This window comes from Athene cunicularia (assembly GCF_003259725.1).
Source record: "Athene cunicularia isolate RWA chromosome 4 unlocalized genomic scaffold, athCun1 chr4_part2, whole genome shotgun sequence".
NCBI lineage: Eukaryota > Metazoa > Chordata > Aves > Strigiformes > Strigidae > Athene > Athene cunicularia.
Genome location: NW_020799099.1, coordinates 34,671,472 through 34,698,028, shown reverse-complemented (window position 1 = coordinate 34,698,028; position 26,557 = coordinate 34,671,472). Strand labels below are relative to the sequence as shown.

At 39.0% G+C, this 26,557-nt stretch overlaps 1 protein-coding gene across 5 annotated transcripts in view; it reads right to left on the bottom strand.

The window, feature by feature from the left end:
- Positions 1-25,370, bottom strand: part of SLC7A11 (solute carrier family 7 member 11) — a 98,661-nt gene extending 73,291 nt beyond the window's left edge. For 3 of the 5 annotated variants that reach the window (XM_026848104.1, XM_026848109.1, XM_026848108.1), the window contains exons 1-3: positions 25,087-25,106; positions 16,410-16,562; positions 2,790-2,872 (exon numbers count right to left, since the gene is read on the bottom strand). The gene's annotated coding sequence lies outside the window, so the exon portion shown is untranslated. Of the gene's footprint in view, positions 1-2,789; positions 2,873-16,409; positions 16,563-25,086 lie in introns of all 5 variants that reach the window. The other 2 variants (XM_026848105.1, XM_026848107.1) reach the window with 1 other exon arrangement.
- Positions 25,371-26,557: the final 1,187 nt, after the last annotated feature.

The window sequence follows — 26,557 nt, the reverse complement described above, 5'->3', positions numbered from 1 at the left end:
AATTGGAGAAACAAACATTGTAACTAACAGATCTCACCATTTTTCCAGGTTTGAATAGTTAAGTCAATTATTTGTACACTTCTTCATGTTGAAGCCTTTCCATGATAACCTGACGTGTTCCCTTGGTCCACTCTCGAAGTTAAGGGAAAGAAAAAATACAAAGGGGTTTTTTTCTAGTGGAAAAAAAAGTGAGGCCAGAGGTCTGTGAGTAATACTGAGCCAGTATTATCCAGTTTTCTTTTCTAGAAACATTATTTTTCACAACGAAGAAGTCATCTCTGGTTACCTCATTACTGCAGTATACCAGCTCAATGCCACCACCACAACAGTTCTTCGAGGCCTGGCAAACTGGGTTCCCCAAGAAAGGCCACAAAGAATCGACTACAGCTGCAGTTTCAAGATTTCTCAACACAAAAGTTATATCTGAATTATCACTATTTTAATTGCCAGAAGACATCTCCACAATGAATTTGCATAAGCCCTTTTCAGACATACTTCCACTCTGAAGAAAAAAGAGACTTTTTTTTTTTTTTTTTGAAATTATTTCTTTTGGTTTAGACCACTCATATTAAAAAACAAAAAACAGAAAACAAAACAAAACAAAACAAAAAAAACACACCCACACCCACACAAAAAAACCCATGCCATGCTCTTTAAATTTCTTGCTTTCACTTTACAGGGAAGATTTCTAAGGTGTGTTTTTAAACAAGTTTAAGGAAACATATAGAAAAAAACTCAACAAATCTTGATCTTCACTAATTTCTATCACAGGATTATTTTTTTTCCATTAACATTGTTGAATATCATTCACAAAGCAATTTGACATCTGTACGCACTTAAACTATGAACATCTCAACATTTCCCTTTTAAATTCCTCAGGAAGTAGTGGTCAGATTTAAATGCCAAAGATGAGGAAGATAAATTTCTGAATGGGACCTCTGAGAGACAGATTACAGCACATTGTAGCTATTACATTAAGTTTTCTCCAGGTGGAAAAAAAGCCAAAGGTAAAAGAGACCCTTGGGTCTCTTACACTGTTCATTTAGGTCAGAAACCTTTGTAGTGCTTAAATATTTCAAACTAATTCCCCCAGAAAAACTTCAAACAAGTAGTATTTCACTTTTTAAAGTAAAATTCTCTCAAAGTACAAAGTTGGCGGAGCCAATCTGAGCTGTAGATAGGAAGAAGTGGTACGTTAGTCCAGTGAGAGACTGATCTCACTATACCTATAAACCAACAGATCAATGCTTTAGTGCAGTATCTTTCTCTCATACCCTTTTGCAAGTGAACTTGATTTGGGCCAACTCTGCTCTCACACATGGCTCTACAAATGGGGTAATTTGGATGTCAGAATAAAATAAGCAGGATTTTTTCCGCTGGAGTTGTTTAATTTCTTATAATTTGTATATTCTTCATTCAATTACCTTACACCAGAGAGTTCATCTATGTTTCAGACCTTTCATTACCCTTGAAGAGAAAACTGTTTGCTGTGTTTAAGATATTAACTATTCAAATGCTATTCAGTTCTCACAGAGATCTTAAACTCCTGCTTATTCAGGTAAAGTTTTCCGGACATAAACCGGCCATGAACATTTTCAGTAGAGATCCAATAACAAATTTAAAAAAAAAAAAAAAAAAAAAAAAATAGGTTTGGCAAATCCTCATTTTGAAGCAAATAACATTTGTGCACGGAAATTGGTAATTCTACTGTTACTCCCAGTATGTAAGTTACACGTGGAAAAGAGAGAAACCAAACTGAAGAAAAAAATGAACTTCATGTTCTCTTGGAAGGAGACGGGAATGAAGGCCCATAAGCACCTTCTTGCATCTAGTTGTTGAAAGAAATCTGCGTTGGCTGCACGACCTCTCTCATGAAGCATCTAGAAAATATTGAACTTTATAATATAAATCACCTCCACTGCAAAAGTAACTCTACCAGCTGGCAGTAGTAATTAGGAACGCAGTATATTTATTTATCATACCACAAAAGCTGCATGAAAGAAAAAGGGAGACAATCGTTACATTCACTTTCTGCACAGCGATGCAGAAAGAAAAGCATGGCTGTGTCTGTGTGATTTAACTACTCTTATTCCAGAATCTCCTCCAATGAAATAATCACTGACTAATCTCAGCATGTAACTGCAGAGACGCTAATGGTACTGATCATTTTATTTTTACATGGCTATCAAGCAATTTGTTGTGTTTTAGATAGAAAGCAGGCCACTCTCCTCTGTCTGTTGGGCTCAGTATACCCATTACTAATACATAATTTGCTTCTATTGCTTTTTTCATAACTTTCATCATAATCTTGTGCTTGTGGCATCACTGTTTGCTGTGCAAATCATTACAGATTAGTGAGTTACAAACAGCAAAATTGGCTTATTTCAGAGTACATGTAAGGTTTTCTAATATAAAATTTTGGGAATTTTCTCAAAACTTCCCCCATGCGAGCAACAAATAAGAGGGAATTTTTCACTCTGTTTTTAAAATGAGAAAAACAACTGATAGCCTCGAAATGACTGTGGACCATGGGAGGATACTGGGACTTCTGTTTTCACCACCTACCACTTCCCCTTTCTTGTATTCACAGCTAACATCACAAGTCCCACTGCCTACCCAGTGACTCCTATACCATAATCTGCTAAGTATTCCCATATATTTCAGTAGGATTTAGGCTGCAAACCCTTCAAGGCAGGAACTAGGTCATTAATTTACAAATGTAAACCAACCTACACAACAGAAATTCCTCAGACCACTCTGTACATGGGCACACGCAGGCATCTTCTCACCCTGGGTATTTATGCTGCTGTGGCTACTCTGGTGCCCCTGTCCACCCGCACAGGTTCATTGATGTGGCAGGCATCTCTCCCATCTGTAGAATAAACACATCAACAATACTCAGTCAGTTCTCAAAACCCAGCTGGACCCAATGCCATGGAAAATAAAGCCACATGGTACAACGTGGTTCCTTGTCCAGCTCTACCAATGGACTAGAACCAAAGACTTCATCATAACATGGGAAGCTGAGCAAGATCATCACTGCTTCACTAAATTTGTTACAATCAGCTACGTAAAGACGGGTGACAGCTAAAAGCCCGTGCAAGCCTCTGTCTCTTTCTTCAAACATTGTTAGATGTGCAAAAGTGGCTATTTAGACTGCTGCAATTCCTATACTTTTGAGAGGAATTCCTCTTCTTTTGAGAGGACACTGTACAATAAGATTTGCCATTACAGCTACACTCACTGGCAGTGGAGGGGAGACTAAATCACTTTGTCAAGCCAAATAAAGATAGCAAAATCCCTGGTGTAGAAAGAGATTCACTGACAGCTGAGTACTTTTGCACGCTTAGGTTATGTCATTTGTCTTTTTTTTGTATTATACAAATACTCCGTGCCTCTGCTAGACAGCATCTCCACCTTCACCATGTTAACATTGTGGCATATACTAACGTATGTTACCATAGCCATTCTAGTGCTAGCAAGGTCAGCATGAATGCTCAGCAACTCTGACTTTGAGGAATAGAAAACCTGCCTAGAGAAGGTGGATTCATTACAATACTACTCCTTTTCTTCCTTCAGGTATGGGTCAGAGGCAGACAGAGGTTAGACTAGGCTCATAAAAAGACACAGAACACACAGAGCGAGCTGCAAGAACTGTCGCGTTTCCAACCCTTGCCCTGTTCTAAGTTAATATGAAAACTATGCGTGATTAATTTTTTAAAAATTGGAAAAGATGATGCCTAAAGCATATCTAATCAACTTGCTGGTGAGGTACGTACAATTCTGCTGCAGTCCTGCACAGCAAATAAGCTACATAGAATTTTAATACAGCAATTACTGCCTACCACTTCAAGATAATGATTACCTACCAACCTATTTAGGACGTGTGTGTATGTGCATCAACAAGAAGGATAAATTGCAAGCTCCTTCAGAAGAGGAAGCAGCAGAATTAGATTTTTACCAGATGAACTACCCCATAGCATTGAAGGAGGGTAAAAGGACTCAGCTAGGTGAGGTAAACTTACAGCAGAGCATATCTGCTACAAGGTCCCTTTACAACGCTCCAGGGTCAGCATAACAAAAGCAAGAAACAGGACCACCCATCAACGTAACAACACCTAGTGTTAAAGTAAAGCCAGTAGTCTGCCAAATATACTGGCATGGACATATCTTTGGCCAGGGAAAATATTGATAACTGAGGAAACAACACTGACAAAAATGGAAAAGAGGGTTTGGAGGGCACACCTATTACAGGGAAAAGAGGGACTTGAAAAAACTGCATTTCCCTCTCCAGTGTTTGTCTTTGAGACCTGTTCCTGAGCTCCTCTGCTTTTCAGAAACATCCATATAATCCTTTTGGGCCATAAAAGGCTCTCACAACAAAAGGTGGTGTCGTTCCTCTGCTTATCTAGCATTACAGAGCCCAGCTTTAAACCAAGTGCAGCCAGATGGAGAGTCAGAGGTCACTGGTTATTTTTAAGCTCCATCTCACTAGGAAAAGCTTTTCCCATGGATGTTAACTATCAGTTGAAGTAATTGTGTGTACTCTACTGTATGTCAAGACATTATTATGTTAGATCAAATCTACAGCAAGCTGCTCTCTAGCTACACAAAAGTAACACTATGTATTATTATGACATAGTGATGGACAAAATTTGGCAGAAAAATCTTGTTTAAGGGATAAAAATGCAAGAAGCTCCCTTGGATGGGAAAAAAATATATATCATTACCCATATAAGCATGGCTAAGCACAGTTTGCTCTTACTTGGGATCCTGCAGATCCAGAGAACATAAAAGGAATCACAGAAGAAACAACTCACTGCTGCATGCCTCTGCCCCAGTCAAGCAAGAGCAGCTAGCTTTGAAAAACAGTCCAGCTTTCTAATGAGTTTCACAATAGTGCATTGATGTATTCAGAAAAACAAGAGGTGACAGTGAAAAACATTGCAATGTATCAGAAAACTGCAGGGTTTTCCCCCCGTGCATAGATGCCGAGATAATAAATTTGTTGCAGTTAGTCTCCTCTGTGTTTTGTTTATAGAGTATGAATCCAACATGTGCATAAAAATCTACTAAAATGCTCAATTCTTAATACTTTATGTAGGATATATATACGTATATATGAACGTACAACTCTACACTAAAGATTAGTAGGATGACAACCATTTGCTGTAGACAGCATAGAAATGCCTACATGAAAATTTTCACTAGAAATTTCTGAGCATGAGATTTGTCCTCCTCCTCTAGACAACTGCAAGAAATTACTAAAACAGAAACAGAAGGTGGAAGCTAGGTTCAGATTCAGAGTTTCAAAAATGTTTTTACAGATTTTTCACATTCAGTGCAATAAGGTTCAGTAATTAAGCAAAATAAAAGGGAAGTTCCGTTATGAATTAAAAACTGAAAAATAGTGGCTTTTAGGGTAAAAGATCATCAAGTTAATATACTCAATAGAATTTTAATAACACTAATGTGCTTTGCTGTGTTTATTGGTGAAGAGGGAAAATGGGTAAAACAGAAAAATTGCTGATGGCACAGAAGTAGTAAGAATTATGAGAAAAAAAAATTCTGAAGTCATAGTAATACTGAAGTATGGGTCTAGATGATACTGCCTAAGCAAAGGTCATCTATGAATGTTGATGTCTTACGAATTACTACAGTTGCAACATCTCAGGACAAAATGAATGAGAAAAAATATGCACAAGACCAATAGTGGGGACTTCTACTCAATGCATAAAAGTGATCAGAGGAAGATTATTCAACGACATGCTTTAGAATATCCTTCCTGAACATCTCCAAAAGCACAATTTTTATTACCATTTGCAGCTTTATGAAGACATGGAACTCCATTTCTACTCTATGTCTAATGTCTTGATCTTGTATCTGCAATCACACATGGCCCAGCTCCCAGCTTTGTAGAGTCCTTGGCTCTGTTTCTTTTAACAGTTCTGCTTCTCTGCTGAAAATTCTCTATATGAATAAGAATGGGAGATGGACATTTCATAAAGTTGGAGCACAACAAAATACATGCCTGCATTCCTTGCTGTCCCAACAGCTGCCCTAAACGCAGGTGGTCTTTCTGGAAATTGCATATCACTGCATGTCATAAGTGTCAGGTCAAAAAGATTTGAGGTCCATAAGGAAGCATTTCTACCTGTTCCGATTTTGCTTTTAGCACTTCTTTGTCCATCACACACTCAAGCATACTTAAAACCAAAATTAAGATGTTATGGAATTATTCATCATCTTTATAGGTAATTAAAGAAGACTGTACATGGGTTTTTTAGTTTTACCTCCACTTCATGTCAAGATTAATATTTTCATAGAAACTTCTTCACTAATTTATAGCATAGCAGCAGGAAATCTTAAGAACCCTTAATTGTCACAGTCACAGTCCCATCTCTGAATCTTTTGGTACTTAAAATTGTATCCGCAAACCTAGTAGTATGCTAGAAGAGAAGGAAAATAATATCAGAATAGAATGCAAAGAAAAAGGATAAGCTTAAGCTGTAACTGAGGTCAAAACATTCAGCAATTCTAAAATTGTAATAACTACAGCAAGAAAAGATACGGAAAAATCCATCACGCAAACGAATCTTTAGCCACATATGAATGACCAGAGCGAAAGGCTAAGCTGCATGGTCACCTTACAGCTATGGCAGGGGATGCCATTGCTAGGTTTTTGCTGAATAGGAAACTGCTAAAGCACAACCTTTGTGATGAGGACATGGCAGTAAGTACTTCTAATCTTGTGTCCTGTGGATAGCTTTTGACAATAAAGCCTCTAATATGCTTGGCTGTGCACTTTTTTTTTTTTTTCCCAATTATTATTATTTTTACTGTGTCAGGCAGTGATTTTTTTTTGTGTTAACAGCGATATCACGCAATACTGGCGCTAGTACTTTTAGCTGTAGGACAACAGAAGACTGTAAAGCCATCTGCATTCTGCTGCAATGTAATGTTGAGAGTAGTGCTAGACAGTTGACACCAGCAACAACTTCATCACAGCCAAATAATTATAGAGTTAGCTTTCCTTTAAAATAAATTCCATAGATGCTATAACCTGTTAATAATGCTCTGCAACGTGTGAAGTATCTCTGAAAGCCACACACTAGCCAAAATGTGCCTGGTCTCCCTTTAGTCCCACTGATAAATTTCCAAAATGATGTTATAGTTCAATTACATTATTCTTCTGGTAATATAACAAGAGATGAAGGTGGGTATTAAGTCATTACTCAAGTCTGCAGTTCCACCTTAATTATAACATGCTTTTTCAGCACTGATTCAAAGGAAAGATGGTGTCACTTTTAAAATCCAACAAAGAAACATGGAAAAATTCCAATTATTCCCAAATGCACAAAAATAGAGGTGGCTGTACAGGTCTGAAGTTTCTATTAGCAGGCTTATAGTAGAAGACAAAAATTTAAAAAGCATAAAACTAAATATAGCTTTGTGAGAGTAAAAATTACTGCATAACTATAACAATAACCCTGTGGAGAATAAGAATTTTCCTAAAACAAAGGTCTCTCACTGGTCTGAATGGATGTGCTAGTCTCATACCTGCAAAAAAAGCAACCTCCATGTATATTCATTGAAGTCTTGATTTAACAAGTGAATCCCCTAGAGTTTTCATGGTGCCCTGAGACAGTAATTTGGTCCCAGCAAGACTGCTGTTCTTACTGCAAAAATGAAAGCCTGTTGAAGATTAACAAGTATGTATGCCTTCTCTCATTCTACAAGGTCACAAAGATGCTGATTGCAGCACAGGAGCAATTTTTGAAAAAATACTGCCCACAGACCTGCAGGATGTGGTGAGCCAAGAGATAACCTTCCTGTGTTCCACCAACCCGTTGCAGAGACACCAACAAAGGCAGTTTTTTACCATAAGAGAAAGGACAGTGTCTTAAGAGAGAACACTGAAGCTGTCTATTGTCTACACAAGTGATCTAAGGTTGTCATATGCTTCAGGAGCACTTCCCCATCCCAACACCAGCACCTAGGATAATTCCAAAAACCACATCATGGGCATTACATAAAATAGATGGCTGTCCTAGTTTCAGCTGGGACAGAGTTGTCTTCCCAGTAGCTGGTACAGTGCTGTGTTTTGGATTTAGTATGAGAATAACGTTGATAACACACTGATGTTTTAGTTGTTGCTAAGCAATGCTGTGCCAGTGAAAGGGCTGGAGAGGAGGAAGAAGCTGGGAGGGGACACAGCCAGGATCGCTGACCCAAACTGTCCAAAGGGACATTCCACACTGTATGACGTCATGCTCAGTATATAAACTGGGGGGAAAGCTGGCTGGGGGCCACTGCTTGGGAACTGACTGGCCATTGGTCAGCTGGTGGTGAACAACTGTATTGTGCAACACTTGTTTTGCATATTCTAATTCTTTTATCATTATTATTTTCCCTTCCTTCAACGCACTTTCTTTCCGATTCTCTCCCCCATCCCACTGAGAAGCAGCTGTGTGGTGTTTAGCTGACTGACGTGTTCCTTTCAAAGGAACAATAAATTCCAAGTCCAGTTAGGATCAATAAAGATTGGGTAGCAACTTTATAAAATCAGCTGTATCAGTGACAGCGCCCTAATTAAATTTCTACTCAGGTAATTGCAGTTCAATGACCAGCAGCTCCTGCGGTCACCCTGCTCTCTCTCCTTTCCTACCTCCTCCATTTCCTCCATGAAACTTGTCAATGCAGTCATGCACTCTCTTAAGAGACTACTGCATTTCAGGAGTGGGCACAGTTACCTTTGTATATCTCAGCCTTTCCATATGCTGTGGAGATTCAGTAAGTTAAAACAAGCACACCAGTGTGAGGTTTTTCTCTCAGAAGACACTGTAAAATCTTGAAGGAATGGCTTTATTAGACTGTCATGAGGACAACTTTTCTCTTTTTAAATTAAAAACTATTCAATAGGAGAAGAAAAACTGAATAACTGGCATCAAATTTTACTGTATGTTTTTCTTAATATTGCCTATATTATTTTACCAATAGCCTTTCTTGGGCTCCAGGCAGAAGAGCTTGGGAGCTCCTAGCACATCCCAGTTCCAGTGGGCTTCACAGATTATTCATGTCTACACATCCCTTCCTATCTAGCAACTAAACATTACTATAGACACACTAAAGCAAGGTACATAAAGTGAAAAAGTTTAATTGTAGCACCTAAAATCCAGGCTCACCAGCTGTCTTTCAGCTGCAGCTTTCTTTGTATTGTATTTGTCTTGGTCTACATAAGAGGCAAAAGACCTTTCTTACATCAAAGTTATTCTGAAGTAAATCCACAGAAACCTGTGTGGACACAGCACCTCCCAATCTGAAATCAGACTTGGGCTCAAAATCAGGATTTATAAACCTGGTTGTAAAATTTATGGCAGCACTTAAAAATGACACAAGTTTAATTAAAATGAGAAATGCTAGGGTGGATTTTTTCCCCCTCCTTTTTATAGTTTCATGGCCAGACTGCTGTGGTAATTGAGGACTCATCTTATTATTATGATCTTCATCATAATTATTTTTCTTTGTTTAATGTTCAAACAAAGTTTCGTTTCCATCTTCCATTCCATTTTACAGATTTTGATCTTACTAGCAGCCTGGAGAGCCTTATTTAATTCTCCTACATGTTAGGACCAAAGAAGAGAACTAATTAAAAAGAAAAACTGGGAAGTACAAAGAAGGTTGAGGGCAGGGGGAGGAGAAGGAGCACAACAACAATTGCCAATAAATGCACACCCAATCAGCAAACAGAACTATTGAAGTATTATTCCAAGTACTATTCTCTTACACAAGTAGTCTTGCCTTTCCTTACTAGGTCTGGAAGTGATTTTGTAACTGTATTTTCCTGAGGCCCTCTAAATTTCCCGCATGATGCCTTTAGGCTACATTGTTCCTTACAGAAGTGCTCACAGTAAGAGCTTGTCCAAAACGAGGAATTATTTGTGTCACAGATTTCCCCCTTCTTTCCCCCATTTTAACTGAAAAATTTCACCCAGCTTTACAGTCTTACAAGACCAAGTCCTTATCATTTAAGGCACTGCTGGAAATTAAGTGATGCATTAGCACCTCACATATCCCATTCACTTCTATACATTCATCTTGTCCTAACGGGGAAAATTATGTTGTATCTAAGAAAGGAATATGTTTGCTGCTTTTATTTGAATATAAAAGAATTCATTTGAAAATAGGCATAAATTTATATGTGTTTTCTCTGAAAATAAAATGGAATAGTTTGCTTTGACTACACAAAGGCATAAATTATTGTGTTGGCCATGCACTTAAAACCTACCACCCCTCTGTAGCAGACAGTAGTTCTTCACCAGTATTTAATCACTGTATAGGTACTATGGCCTTTTTTCTGTATCATGGCTTTTACATTTTTATCAGCTGTAGCAGCTGTCATTTTATAAGGCAGATTTGATATAGCATGGAACCGGAGAGACACTTATTTAAACTTCTGAAAACCTTACTGTGATGTTTTCCTATTTATTCACTTACACACATCTTGAGAAAAGCCACAGAACAATTTAAAGAGTGTATAGCTCCTCTTTGTGAACTGAAGCACAATACAACATGAAAATCTTCTATTTATTACAGAAATTATGAGTTATCAGGATGAATTATGCAACAGTTAAAATGTGTCAACCCAACTATCCTTCCCTTATAATGCTGATAGTCAAAATGTTATCCCCAAATTTGCTGACTTTTAAAACAAGTGTTAGAAGACATAAAGTACTACTCATCAGTAAGGGAAGAGGAGAGCAGAACCTGTCATACTATGGAGCTTAATAAAGCAGAAGAAGGGCCAGGAGGTCACCGTTAAATTCTTGCCACTTTGAGAGGAATTCACGTGCCTAGACACTGGTCTCTTGTCCATTTGTAATGCTGTCAGGTATCTTCCTGCCTCAGCTGATGCTCCCTCTGGGCACGGGTATCCCATAGATCCTGTATCACATCTGTAAGCCATACAGAGAGGTGATATCAGTAGGTATAGGTGTCTACTACAGTTAAGCAACTGAATCACTTCTCTTTTATCTGTCTTTCACTGCCTGCAAACTATAAGCTTGTAAAAACATTCCTCGTAGCATTACTACTCCTGTTACTGCATCGTCCATCACAGTCCATTGGCACTGGGACACTCAATATTTTATCTTAGAAAAAGGTCAGATTTCCTTTTCTTTCACTTGTATAATACAATATACCAAAAAGGCAGGCAGCATTTAAGCAGATGGAAGTTACACTGCCCTTGAGTATGTTTAATTCTCAAATTTAATTATCAAATGAACAAGACTAGGAGAGATCACAAGGCGCTTCAGAACAAGGCATAATTTAAAGAATCAAATTGCAGCTTCCATGTCTCTGGTCCAGCTGCATCTCAACTCCACCAAAAAGGAATCCAGGCACCCGGACTAGCCAGAAGATGTGTCACTTTCCTGCAGCCATCTCAAAAGGGAATCCATGTCTCCAGGGCACACTGCAGAGTTCCTCTGCAAGTTACCTAGATGCCACTGCTTATAACATTCAAATTGCATTTTCTCTCTCAAAACTAACCCTGACTCCCGTGTTCAGAAGGAATCAGAAGAAAGAAAGATTAGAATTTAGAAAACAAACAGAATCATTCTACCTAACTATTGGGGTTTCAGGAGACTGGCAGAAATTACCAGCAAAGACACTCGCTTTGAATTACAAAGAGCAACAGGGAGACAGACTTGTTAAGCTTTCAAAATTGCTTTCATTCCATTTACAGCAAAGAAATCACACAGTGCTCAACACTTCTAATTTTCAATCACAGCCAGCCAACCTTGATCCCATGGTCTCTTATTAATTTTTCCTTCTTGCAGTCCCAAGCAGCTATATTAGTTCAGCATTTTAACGTGCTTTCATCTTGCGTGATTTAGATTCCAATGACCAAACTGAGCACTTCTATTACAGGTATCACTTAAATTGGATGAAGGGCTTCAGACTGCCTCTGTTAACAGAGAACAGTTGATCGTTTACTAGTGATATGCTTTTAGCTTCTATTTGAGACACTGCTGCTGTTTTGCAACTAAGAGGCAATACAGCATTTTTAACATTGCCCAGAGTCAAAAGGTCAATGCATAAGAGCCGCCTCATAACGTAAGTATCACACAGATGCAAATCTTATTCCACAGACACATCCTGAAACAGAGTACCTCTCAGCCTTTTTCTTTAGGTGAAGCTATTTACCATCAACTCCATACACACACTTTCAAAGAAAGTGAAAGAAAAGAAGTACCAAATATTTTTTTTTAATAGAATAAGGGTACATTCAGAAATAGCTATTGCAGTAGTGAATAACCTAGTGTCTTATACGTATAGACAGTAACACACATGCAAATCAGGATTAATATATCAGGATTTGTATCAAGTTATGTTTAATGGCCAGTGCAAAGAGATTAAGACTTGTCATACCTTGATGGCCTATTTCTTATATGACTGTAGGCCTGGTTTACTTTTTGAAGAGCACAAAATCATTTGCAATTAAAAAGCAGTATTATTATACTTTAAAGGTGGTAAACCGATAAAGGCCAATGTCTGCAAGCAAGTCTTGATCTCAAATAAGGGAATATTCATATTCACAGCTTTCTTCCCCAGGCTACTACTTCTGCTGGGTTTATGACCATTCTGAATGTCCCCAAAATGTATATTTAACTGCCAACATTTAGGTTTAGATGATTAAGCTTTGACAGGTCATGTAGCATAGTCTACATAACATTCAGCCACGGATTGTACCATAGGCTCTGTTAATAAAGAGCAGAGAGAAGGACATTTTTAGGGCCAGGGCCATCTGACCTGTTTCACATATCTACGTTCAGAAGGGGATCAGACATGCCCCAGACATTCATCCTTTTTCCTAAAAGGAGTTCAACATTTTCCTCAGATGGAGAGACAACACAGAGGTCTACATTTGAGCAAATTAATCCCAGCCAAAGGGGCAAAGGGCAAACTCCCACTGTCCAGTGGGGGGCTGGGTGGAGACCCCTGAGCCAGTGGTGACCAAGCTGGTATACGGACACACAGCAGCAGAGAGCCACACAGCAAAATTAGTCTGGGACCCAGGAGCTGAAGAGTGCTGCACTCAGGACAGTAAATTCTGCTTTCCAGACAGCTCTGCCTGCAAAGCCACCTTCACAAGGAATGCTCCTCTATATCAGGAAATACTATCTTATTCCTTTTTGTTGAATATAAACAATCCAATGCTATTCAGCTTCAAGTGAGGCCCACTAATGCACTATTTGTAATGACTATTTGTGTCAGAATGTTTTCAGGCATATATTCTAGGTTCAATTATATTTGTATCTCTAGAAAAAAGGTATTTTTCATAGTACTCAAAACTATGAGACAAGAAACTGTAAATAAATACCCCTTGTACTGCAGAATTGGACTTTTTAAAAACTGGTGCAGAGCTTGTATTTCAGTATCTCTGAATAGTTAAGGGTAAACAACAGTTTCATTTTTTTAAATGCCTAATGCTTGACAGCTTATTAACTTCACGACTATACATCATTATACCTCACTTCTAAAACAGAGGTCTACAATCCTACATATCACTTTATGAAAATACAGGTTAGCTTACAAAGACCTCATATTTAAAGTTTTCTGAAAGTGAACAAAAAAATAATCTAAAAATCTCACAAACTACAAAGAAATAACAGCTAAAAACTTCCGAGAAATAAAAGTCCCTATAAACAAATAGTGGAAAACAACACATCACCCTCTAAGAGTAAATAATTAAGTGAAGTCTTTCAAATTAAAAAAGATTACTTAATCTATTGAGAAAGAGACTGCTGTTATGCTTGGATGTGCTTTAAAAGGGAAACATTTTGTAATTGGCGATTTCAACAGAAAAGGTTTTGCTGATCTCTCTCTGGCACTTACAAGCTTCATTTCTATCCACTTTAGATGCTAATGGGGATAGGAACAATAGTTATTAAGAAGGACTTACTTGAGGATCTTTATTGGAGCAGCATGTGTTTTTCTTAAGAAGTATTTGAGTTATTAATAGATGGCAAACAAAAAGTCCTTTCTCTGTATTTTTTTCCTCTAGTTAGAGTGTGTCCATTTTCCAAGAATGTTTTGGATGTGACATCATGTAAAATCTACATGGCATTTACTTTAGAATGTCTCCAAACTGTAACAAATTCATTGCAAGTTAAAATTTCTTTGGAAGTGGCTTCATGGCTCTAGAAGTTATGACTTTACTCAGAAAATTAACTTCAGAAACTGTTGAGCTAGAGATCCATGTCAGCAGTTTCCAGAACAAGCCTGATCACTCCACAAACGGCACTACATCTATAGCAACTGTCAGTCCTATAAATTTAGCCTTGGTCATTAGAACTCAAACATAGAAGTCATGTATTTTATTCCCAGCAGAACACAAAAGAAAGATTGCATGTGCCTGTTGTCTCCCGAGGAAGGACAGAATCAGACTCCCATTTTATACCCCCAAGGTCTGACACCACAAGTTAGCATATAATGCTTCACCCTTCGGACGTCCATTAGAATTAACTACTTGTATGTGTAGGGATTAAATTTCAAGAAAAGATAAGAAATAAGACTGAGAATACCAGGATGAAATGGAGAATAGGAAAACACATTAAACTTCCTGCCCACAGCCCACATGCTCAAAGGGTCTAAGTTGACTTCTCCTTCATTTTTTTGAGTTTATTCTACTCTCACAGAGAAGCTGGGGGTGACCACAGTTACAGACTCACATGCTCTTCTGGAAGCTTGAACCCTTAACATATTAAATACCAGAACAAAGTGTAACATCTGCTCTGGAAAACAATCCTCACCTGGCAGAAGGAGTAACTTTACTGCTATATAGACCTCTTGTAGGTATAATTAATTACCAGAGTTATAGGAAACTAACATGTGCCCTAGAGAAGTTACCCAACACATCAGTGCTCAACAAAACACCCTGATCTAGGAACATTATAAACAAATACACAGTCCTATAGCAGCTTTATCACAGCTACTTTAGAATTAATCAGACATTAGTCATTTGGTTTTTTGACTACTCAGTCCTGGCCCTCTCAGGACAGAATCATTCAGTTTTGCCCACATTTCTGTGTGCATCACAAGGAGAGGAACTGGAACATCTTCTATAGAAAAATTAAGCTCATTTAAAACCTGAGATTTTATTTAGATAAGAAACATCACTGTATTGCAACTGTTTCACACTTGGAGTTTTTTCTTACATGAACATTGTACAATAAAACAGTTTCCCTAAAAATTCCCTAAAAATCAATCACTCTTGCCCACATTTCTATGCTATTTCTCTGAAATATGGATGATCAACCTAGGATGTAGTTCAAAATGTGCAACATATGAACCATATTTTATAACAGGATCCATTCAAACCAAGTAAAACATTCTTTAAAAAAAGATAGCAAATATTGACCTCTCTTTGTTGCTTCTATCTTAATTTCCTGAACTCACCCTTGAAGATTTATGTATATAAAAGGTGAATAGCTAGAAAATACAGCAGGCGACAACTGGAAATTTTTAATATTATAATAGGAAATATGCCACAAGCAAGTCAAGCATAAAGCACTTCCTGGATTTTCTTTTTTCCTGGGGAATGCCTTGCTCTGAGTACACAGAGGATTTTGATTTGCTTTTATTTAAAAATATCAATGAATTCTTCTGTTTGGATCACTGATGGCACATTATCAAATTTGATGATTTTGTTCATCAATATCTTCAAGCAAAGAGAGTCTAAATAATGTAACATTTTATCTTAATAGAGGAGGAAAAAAGGTGGTTGCCCAATCAGGACTTACACAGGTACAAATATCTCCAGTGAAAAATTTCCAGGCTTCCAAAAAGGGCTAGCTTAGTTTGAAGGGTTACCAGAGTTTTGACATACTTCTTTTACCACTCTGACCATATTAAGGCACATATCAAGACTGCCACCTGAATGACACATTTTTGAGCTGGGTATGATATCTGCATGCAGAGAGAGCTCTCAGTCACTGAGTGACAGCAGCTATTGCAGTCACTCATCCTTAAAGAAAACATATTTTCTGTTAATACCTGCAAGTGCTCTGCTAACAGGAATTTCCAAAATCTGGATTATAATGGCTTCACCATGCTTTATTGATCTATTTTATTTCTTTATTGGAGTGTGGCTAGAAGCAAGATGATCTGTTTTATATAATGTCCTGACCTTCCCCTAAGCTTGGCAAAATCTCAGGCATAGCTGAAAGTATGGATGTCATGTAAAAAAATAGATTTTGAAAAGGCTTTTGAAAAATCATTCTCCAGCTAAAGGTCACTGAACACTAGTTAAATTATATAAGGGGACTGGGAATTAAGATTATGCACCTTTGGCTGTTTTCCTGCTTCACAGAATGTGAGAACAATTAATAATGCAAAGAGCTTACTGTATTTAATGGTGCAGAGTGCTTAGCAGAAATACTCATGCTATTTCCAAGCACCACAACAGAGACTGAACCATCTGAAGGAGGTATGCTTTTCTGCCTGCACAGGATATCATCTCATTCCTTCACAATTTCTGAAAGATCACAACTTCTTTCCTGCAGAAGAAAAGACAAACACAATCCAGATTGATCCTGATTAATTAACTTAGAATCATACAATAGTTTGGGTTGGAAGGGACACTTATGAAGGTCATCTAGTCCAACAGCCCCCCCCCCCCAATAACTGGGGACATCTTCCACTAGATTACATGGCTCAAAGCCCCATCCAACCTGACCTTGAATGTTTCCAGGAATGGGGCACCTACCACCTCTCTGGGCAACACGTTCCAGTGTTTCACCACCCTCATCATAAAATACTTCTTCCTTATATCTAGTCTGAATCTACCCTCTTTTAATTTAAAAACTTTACTTCTTGTCCTATCACAACAGGTCCTACTTAACAGTTTTTCTTCATCTTTCTTATAAGCCCCCTTTAAGTACTGGAAGGCTGCTATAAGGTCTCCCTGGAGCCTTCTCTTCTTCTGAACAACCCCAACAGTCTCAGCCTGTTCTCATAGGAGAGATATTCCATCCCTCTGATCATTTTTATATAGAAAAGAAGAAAGCATCCTCCTTCCTGATAGGTGATTTTATTTGCAGTTTGACATTTATCCAGAGTTTACATTACACCCATCTGTCACCTTCTGCAGCCACCCTCTGCTGATCATATTTGTGGCCCCCCTCTGAACCCAGAGATTTACATTCTCTCCTCAATTACACAAGAACTTTCAGTTAACTTCAAAGGAAGTAACCAGGAGAGAAGGGAAGATCCCTTCCTGAATTAATAGCAAGGTAAAAGATATGAAAAAAAGGGCCAGTTTCTGCAGCAGAGGGAGGCTATCAGTGGGGTCTGTGCTACATCCCATTCTGCATCCCCAGTGTCTCTATAAATCAATAATCTGAGAAGAGAGAAGACAGCAAAGTGCCAAACTCTGTCCATGACACACAATCATTCAGGGGAATCAAACCTAAGCTGGCTACAAAGAATGGAGAAAAAAAAAAAAAAAAAAAAAAAAAAAAAAAAAAAAACTCTCACACTGGCACGTGCCTCATGGTACACGTGGAAACAGTAATCCTCAACACACATGCACAGCTGTGGATCTAAACTAGGTAGTACCACTCTGATACCCTGAAGTCACTGTAGAAAATGCTGGCTTACTATCACAAGATAGAGAAAAATGTTTGAAACCAGGAATTATTAGCAAGGAAATTGAGAACATGATGGAAAAGGCTGCCCAAGATCGGAGGTGAAGCAGAGGTGTGTGGGCAGCCAGCAAGGCAGATTTCAAGAGCAGGTTCTAGCAGACAAGCTTAAAAGCCAAAGAGGGAAACCTATCTTAACAGCCATCCATGCACCCTGCGTGGGTCTCAAACTCCTGTACACGCTTGTTAGAGAAAGGATAGAGGCAGGAGCTGCAGAAGTCTGTACATTATTTTAACGCTTCCCCAAGGCACATGCTCAGAATAACAGATCTGAATGAGAAAAATGATGGAGCGTAAGAAATAGCAAATCCTCAAAGGTGAAAATGAAAACATTTGGTTGACAACTTCACTTACATCCCCTTAGTAACAGTTCTTACAGTAGAAGTGGAAAAAATATAAAGCTGAACCTATGAAAACAAGAGTTGGGGAAGACTGGCTAGGAAGAAACAAGTCAGAAACACGGGGCAGTTTGGGATATGGGACTTGCAACACCTTCCCTCTTCCCCACTCACCTTCTGAGGCAGGCCATAGTGGGGGATTTTAATCCCTTATTACAGTGCAATTAGACATGTTTTGATGCACTGCATAGCAAGGGCTGCATGGAAGAGAGGTTTGTGGGCTCTGCTAGGGGTCTAGTCAAAGTCTGTCCGTGGCTGTGGTGCCTTTTCCATCCTAAACCATATGCAATCCCATGGGAGATGCCATCTGTTTTAGTTACCTTCATACATTAATCTGAGGCAGAACAAGAAAGACTGACCCTGATTGGGAGGAAAGAAGCAAGGAAAGCAATGTAACAAGTAAGAACACGCCCAACACCATACCTGACTAATGCAACACTAACACTCACTTCAGAGAGATAGAAACAGATTAAATATCTGATAACCTTTATTTGTTAAAAAAAAAAAAAAAATAAATAAATAATAATAAAAAAAATCTAAAATAAAATTTGGCATAAACCCATGCCAACTTCCACATCATACAGATACTTTCTCGAGCTATACATATTTATGTGATCAAGTCTTTCTTACTCAATCTAGAAGCAGACTGATTCAATAAACTTGGGATAATGAAATAATCTAGTCAATAGTTTTAAATAACTGAAAATAAACAATTCCTCATTCATTTAGGGGGTCTGCAAAAGGAAAGAGTAAGTGAGCAGATGTATATATAGAAGGGGAATGTTTTATTTCAGAGAAGTAGCATCTTCTTTTAGGGGTTTTGAACAGATTTTTCCTAACTATTATGCAAGTGTATTTAGTGTATAACTAATCTGAATCTACTTCCGTACTTCTACAGAGCCAAGTCAATCTTGGCTCATTATCAGCAGACTAAAAATGAGTGAAGAGATACATCTGGCCTCATATTTTCCTATTCTAATGTATATATCTGATTTGGCATCTTAGAAGAATAGTAATCTCATAACAGTGAAATAATGGGATCTGAACTGGCTATAGGAAAAGCATGAGGATTTAGGCAGAACAAACTTTTGGAGAGTATAAAGATGTGCTTCACTGGGACTACTGATTTTTTTTTTTTATTATTACTAATTTTTTTTAGCCTGTTCTGGGCATCTGTATTTTTATTTTTCCAATGCTTAGAAGTGAATTGGAGTTGAGATGAGCTCTACTCCAGCTTTTACACTTTGGCAGGGGCTGAGCACCAGCAGTACTACTCCTGTGCTTCTAATACGTATAAATAAGAGGCAATGGCTCGAAAGTGTATTTTTTTAAAATTATGAAGAGAACCAAGGAGAAAACTTCCAGTTTCTGATTAAACCTTTCATGACATGGCTTGTTTCCCTTACCCATATATACTCTGCTTTCTGATGTTGTCCCTCCTTTTTTGTCTCTGCTGAGTAAGAGCTGCCAGAACATCCCACAGTGAGATTCATTCTTTCTGCACTGTTTCCAATGCAACTAATTTCTTCAGCATAAAAGATGAGAAGAACTGTCTGTCTTTTCTTTTGAATGGATTTCACGCCATGAAGAAAGGCAGTACTATTTAGGAATGCTATTTTTGTTATCTTAAGCAGAAACAGAAGAGGTCTGAGCTACATCTGTATTACCAGGCTTGGCATGCACTCCACTCCAAGGCAGGAGTGAATACCATGTCCCAGTTCCGCATATGCATGTGTCCCAATCCATATTTTACTTTTGAAATCTAGCTTCTATACAGAGGAAACCTGGATACACCATATTTGACCTCAGTATATAGTCCAGATGTAGCTTAGGTAACGTCCCAGAGTACGCCACCAGGCCAATTTCATCAGGCAAACCAACTCCCTCCATCTTACTTGAATGTGAAAGGTTGGTCAATACAAGCATAAATGACAACTTTCTTTGTTGAAGACTTTGGCTGTGACCGAAATTTCTCAGAGGCTGGCAAAACTTTTCACGTGATCAGCATTCTTCAGCCTGAGTTCTGTAAGACATCAGGAAATCACAAATGACAGTTATCATTTTTAATAAAACCCCATAAAGATTCCTACAGATAAAAGCAACACACACACAAAAAAAAAAAAAAAAAAAAAAAAAAAAAAAAAAAAAAAAAAAAAAAAAAAAAGCAGAAAAATTTAAAATTACACCCAAATTTTTAAAGCTAACTATTTTGACTACAATGTCCAGGACTGAACGCATATTTTTGTCCATGTCAGCCGGTCTTTAGATTGAGAACAACTGGGACACACTAAAAAAGATTATGCTGTTGACCAGGCTAACCCTGTGGTATTTGAATAGCTCACTGCTGCCTGCAGCTGAACGAGCACTGCCTTTAAAGTCTGAACAGGGAAAAGGTTTCATGAAACGTGTTAGAAAACCATAGTGCAACATAAGCAAAGAAAATGGCCAAGCTTTGTAGAATTAAATGCAAGTATCATCAAACCCAGTAAGGTGGAGAAAATATCAGAAAAACTGAAAATGCAGGAGGAAAAGGAAGCTGTTGGAATTTCAAACTGCAGTCCTCCTTCTTCCCATGCTGAGGGTTGGAGAAAGCATCACACATCTGGTAGGAAGAGTTCGCTTTTGCAACAGGCCTGTGGCCATATGTCAAGCAAAGCCAGAACCTTTGATCCTGTAAACCTCAATCCCATTGAGAACAACGAGCGGCAACTCTCAGCCCGGGAAGGACATTTTAATCAAGGGCAACCTGTGACCGCAGGGCTCTGGTAGACATGCAGCAGCAGAGGAAAATTGGACAGCTGAAGTTGCTACCACTCCCTGCCTTCCTCCCCACCTGCCTAACAGATGTTGCTGCCCCCGAGGCATGGATGTCTGATCCACTCATGAATCAACTCCCAACTCACCCCGCTTTTCAGCCCGGCGTTTTAAGGTAACCTGACATCAAAGTTGGTTTACCACCGGCGGGGTGGAGCAGACAGCTACGGGCAGCAACATCTTTAGCTGTCTGATGCTAATTCACTGCTGCATTCCTGACAAAGCCACCAGCCCTGCTGAGCGCCAGCCCTGCCAGAGGACCAGGCCGGTGGTGGTCCCTCCTGGAAGTTAGCCCCAGTGGAGGAGGGTGCTTCAGCACTCTCTGCCCAAAGGCTGACTTGTGCCTTATTAGCAAACCGACTTCAGGTTTCAAAAAGGACAGTGATTTGGGGAAGAATTCACAGGGGCAGGGGAGATTTAAGCTCTACACAGATGCTCAGCCTTTGCTTTAAGCACAAACTCAACCGTAAACACGTGTCCTTTTATGCTGTAATTCAGTGTTTCAGTGGGTTTCTAAGATTAACCAGTAATAATAAATTTAACGCTTACTGATCTGTATGAACACATCCACTGAGGTCCAATAAGCATCTTCTTGAGATGCATAATTCTGTATAACATTTCTACTATAACTTTACAGGTTATTTAAATTATTATTAGGCTATTTAAAATCATTACTTCAGTAGGGGCAGTTTTTTCAATTTGCATTTGTGTGTATCTACCTATGAGGTCTTCTCTAGATGTGTGAGAGCTTGGGCAAATTTTGCATGGTAATATGCCTTGGAAAAAAATCGGAACAAAAGTAAGGGAAAAACATCATACTCCTTTGCTCTGCATATATTGTCCCCTATCTCCTTCAACAGCACAAACCCTTCATTCAGAGTCTTTCCTCTCTAATCCTTTCCCTTGGAGCTATGTTTCAAACTAGCTCCCTTCAGAAGCCAGCCTGGACAGTTAGAGACAGGATACTGCCAAAAAAAAAAAAAAAAAAAAAAAAAAATCAGGGAGCATTACATTTAAAACTAATTGACAAACCAAAAACATAAAGACAAAGGTTTGGGGGTGTGGATCTAACACTGTTCATATAAATCCCAAATAGATCCCTACATCAATGTGAAAATACACCAGGCAGACAATAACATATAGAATACACCTAATGAGAAGCTGTGCTTCATCTTTGGAAAGTTATCCAGGGTGGGTTTCACTACTTTTTCTCTGAGCCCTTTGACACTAGTAGCTCTTGGGACACCACCCTGGGTTAGGCTGACTGCTGCCTGGTGAAACATTTCAACACCTGAAACAGTGTTTGTGTGGGAACAAATAATAACTACTTCGCTCTGTCCTGCCTGAAAACTGCCCGTTAAGCAGGCAAGCTGGTACCATTTGCCCAGAATTTCTGATCCTGGGTCCAAGGAGATGGTAAAACCTATGGGCTCTTTACCACTCACTGTCCAGAAAAAAATACTGATCATGGTGGTTATAAAACCAGACAGGACCCACTTCTGTCTTGGTACAAATCCTGTACTGAGTGTGCTGGTACACAAACACGCTTTCAATTGTATGTGAGCAGTACAGAAGTAACAACCTACTTACTCATTTCAACAGCTGCGCTGTTAGCAGGAAAAGACCTGACTTCCATGTAACTTCACTCACAAAATAATGTCATTTACACATAAAATTAGAAGAGTTTCTTTACACTTTGTTTTTCCACCAAAAAACTGAAAAATTACAGCTTAGTAGCTATCCCAGACACTGTATCCCTGCTTAGCTCCTGAAGGAATAATCTGAACCCAATATTTTGTTCTTTAGCTGTATCTATATGAACCAGGGTCAAAGAAGTAAACCTGGAAATGATAGCCATTCCCAAAAAAAGGAGACAAATATTTTTATCGAAAAAAACCCAAACAAGGATATGGAAGTATGTGGAGCTTAGACACAGGCAGCAAAAACCTGAGCACACTGAATTCAAATTCTGCTCCTTAAAGAGTTCCTGATCTGTTTGCCTGAGGACACAATACTAAGGACAACATTATTTATAACATATAATAAAAGCACAACTTTAGGTCCTTTTAAAAAGTTAGTGATATTGATCTTAGGTTCTTTATACAAGACAGTATCTGTTACTTTCGTAAACATTTACTGGATTGCAGATAAATTTATTTTTAATGTAAAATGAAAGTGTGTCTGGCACAATTTACTCTTTTTTTTTTATAACGCAATATTAAATCAGTCCAGAGACATCGACAACAGAGCGGTAAATATTTAAGATTACATCTTCTTTCCTACGACATTATTTTTTTCCTTCTCTATCAGATCTACTGTCAAATAAATCAGTTCTTCCTTTTATTCTCATTCCTCAAACACTCTCAGCGTCTCACACTAAGTTCATCAGATTTCATTGGAAAGACGAGCAGACATCGAAAGTCTGAGAGAGCACTTAGGGTGTGATCCAAAGTTACTGGAGTCAACAAGAAACACTGTCTTCTATTAGACTGGATCAACATTAAGCTCCAAATATTTATTGCCACTTCTAATGATAATATGCCAGAGTCCTCAATAATATTCATTACAGTGAAGTGTTTGTTGGAAAATGGCAACAGTAAATGAGTGAAAATATGTCCAGATACAAAATTTAATATTCATAACCCTTCTCCTATCTAGGGATTGCTAGAAAAGCAAAACAAGTATTTCATTCCATTTCCCATCTAGAAAAAGACTCGCAAAAGACTTTAGACAAAGCTCAGGGGAAGCGTTAGGAAAGTAACATTGTCCAGCAGAGCTAGGATAATCCTGCAATTATTATTCTGATCTGAAATTCCCAGCAGGTTGACAGCTAACTTGCGAGAAACACTGGTGAACATCAGGCGATCATACACTTCCTATGGAAAAAAAGCAAACCTCAGTCAAGCAGTCATGCTTAGATACAACAGCACAAGACAAATGCAAGCTGCCATCCACAAACATTTCTCCAGAGAAAGCTTTTGTGTTTGTACTTCTCTGATCACATGTTGGGTCAAGCAGGGGATTGTGTTGGTCATCTGGTTAGTTGGTTATGGGCTCCTGCTGCTGTTTTGTTTCTCCTAGATCATGGACTTGCCTTGTTTGAAATTCTGATGCAAACCACAGCACTAAGGCAAAGCTCAACATTTCAGGGATCTGCCTTTAGCCATAATTATAGGCTCACCTTTGTGCTCTGCACTTTCAAGGGTGGCAGTTGCTATAAATTACCACAGGTAGAAAAAAAACCTCACCAAACAACAGCAGCATTCTTGAAGGGGCACCAAACAAGCTACAAGTTTGTCCACTGACATTTTCCTCCTGGGTAACTCAGGCCAAGAGGTCAAAACAATGGCTGACTAACAAGACAGCATGCAGGGAAAAGGTTGCCATTAATAATGCAACAGAATAGCACTGTGTGGACAAGTAATGTAGGAAAAACATACCAAGATGACCAATATAATACAGGGGTCATGCAAGAAATGACTAGATGCTGGTCAGAGAAGCAATTGTCTGAAAAGGATGCAATGTTGTTAGCTAAACGTCTTTCCACCGGTTCGGTAAATTCTGCTCCCTATGTATTTCCTTCAGAGGCAGAAAATACAGATGATCTAATGTTCTTACTTTATTATTAACATGAGTCAGTGCTTTGATGAGCCTGCTAGGTGACTTTACTTAAGGACCCCTGACTTGTGCAGTCAAAACAGACAACTCAAGAAAAAGCAAAAGAGAAAAGGAAGGGGAGGATGTGAATGGTGCCGTCCAGGCAGATCTGAAGTACAGAATTCCCTGCCCATGGCAATGACAGCACAAGCAGTGGTGGGTCAGTCAGATGATGCCACCCTCCCATGCAGTCATCCCTAAATGTTTCTCCAGTCTACACACTAATTCAATTTTTCTTCTAACAGATAGATACTGATGTTACCAAAACAGATTTATGCAACATTTCTGAAGGAAGCTAACATCCACTAACCAAGTCAACTTCAGAGGTAGCTGAGAAAACACTCCCCATCCCACCATTTCCAGAACTATGAAGAACTGACTCCTGTACAAAACACATACAATTTCACAGCAGCATTCTCACGAGCATTACTGGCACATAAAAACTTTGTAACTAACTTGGATATAGTCTGCACATCTAGGTTTCCTTTCTATGAACACTGGGTGCAAACCTTGGTAGTAGAAACCCAAGAGCTCCAAAAGCAAGCAGTACAGGCTGAAAAAATACACGTACTCTTCTCCAGACATCATTGCACTTCAAATCCAATGTGGCAGAGACTTGAAAGCTTACTGTTTGAATGGTGTAGATTCCCAATTTCCAAAACAAATTCCATTAGCAGTGTTCTGATAAAGAAAATGCCTTCCTACAAGACACACATAATTTTAAGGTTTCAGGAATGCATAATGCCAGATATCAGTGACCTGCAAACCTGTTCCATTTTTCTTAATGCGAAGTATTCTCCGACTCTTCTCTTACAGTACTGTAAACCAGGAATAACTTAAGTGAATTCCTGTGAGTTACAGCAGTCTAAAGCTTATGTAAGTGGGAAGAGAATCATGCTGTCTATGCTCTATAAACTACAAGCAGGGCAAAGAGCTTACATAATGGGTTTATAAACAAAAGCCCTTCATATCTATAATCCATGACCAGAAAATTAATCTGTCCTGCATAAAAAAGGAAAGATGGCTTCCCTTACAGCCTCTTGTATGAATAATAAACATGAGGTGCAAGTCAGTGATTGATATGAAGGAAGTACAAGATAAAACGTGAACATTGTTTTCCTTTCTTACAATACCTTTTCTTCCAAAGGCTATAAACTCTCCTTTTCTCCCTGAGTTGCAGCCAAAGCTCCCTGTTCAGCCAGGGTGGTCTTCTCTGGCGCCAGCTTCTCTTACAGCACCTGGGGACTGCCTGCTCCTGAGCCATTAACACTTCCTTCTTGAAGAGCTCCCAGCGTTCCTGGGCCCCTATACCCTTCAGGACCATCTCCCAAGGGATCCTGTCAAGCAGGTGAACAAAAAAGACAAAGTCAGCCCTTTGGAAGTCCAGGATGGCAGTCCTGCTTAGCCCTCTCCTGGCCTCTCTAAGAATCAAGAACTCTATTATTTCATGATTGCTGTGCCCCAGTCAGCCTCCAGCCACCACATCACCCACCAGTCCTTCTCTGTTCACAAAGAGGAGATCCATCTGGGTACCTTCTCTGGTTGGTTCTCTCACCCGCTGCGTCAGGAATTTATCTGCCACACATTCCAGGAATCTCTGGGACTGGTCCCGCTCTGCTGTGTTGTATTTCCAGCAGATGTCTGGGAAGTTAAAGTCTCCCACAAGAACAAGGGCATGCGATTGTGAGATTTCTCCTAAATGCCTATAGAATATTTCATCCACCTCCCTGTCCTGGGTGGGTGGCCTATAGCAGACTCCCACTACAACATCTGCCCTATTGGCCTTCCCCCTGATTCTAACGCAAAGACACTCCACCCTGTCTTCACTACACTTGTATTCAAAGCAATCATAACAGTCCCTGACACACAGTGCCACCCCACCACCTCTCCTGCCTTGTCTGTCCCTCCTAAAGAGTTTGTAGCCATCAGTTGGCACACTCCAGTCATGGGAGACATCCCACCATGTTTCTGTTATAGCCA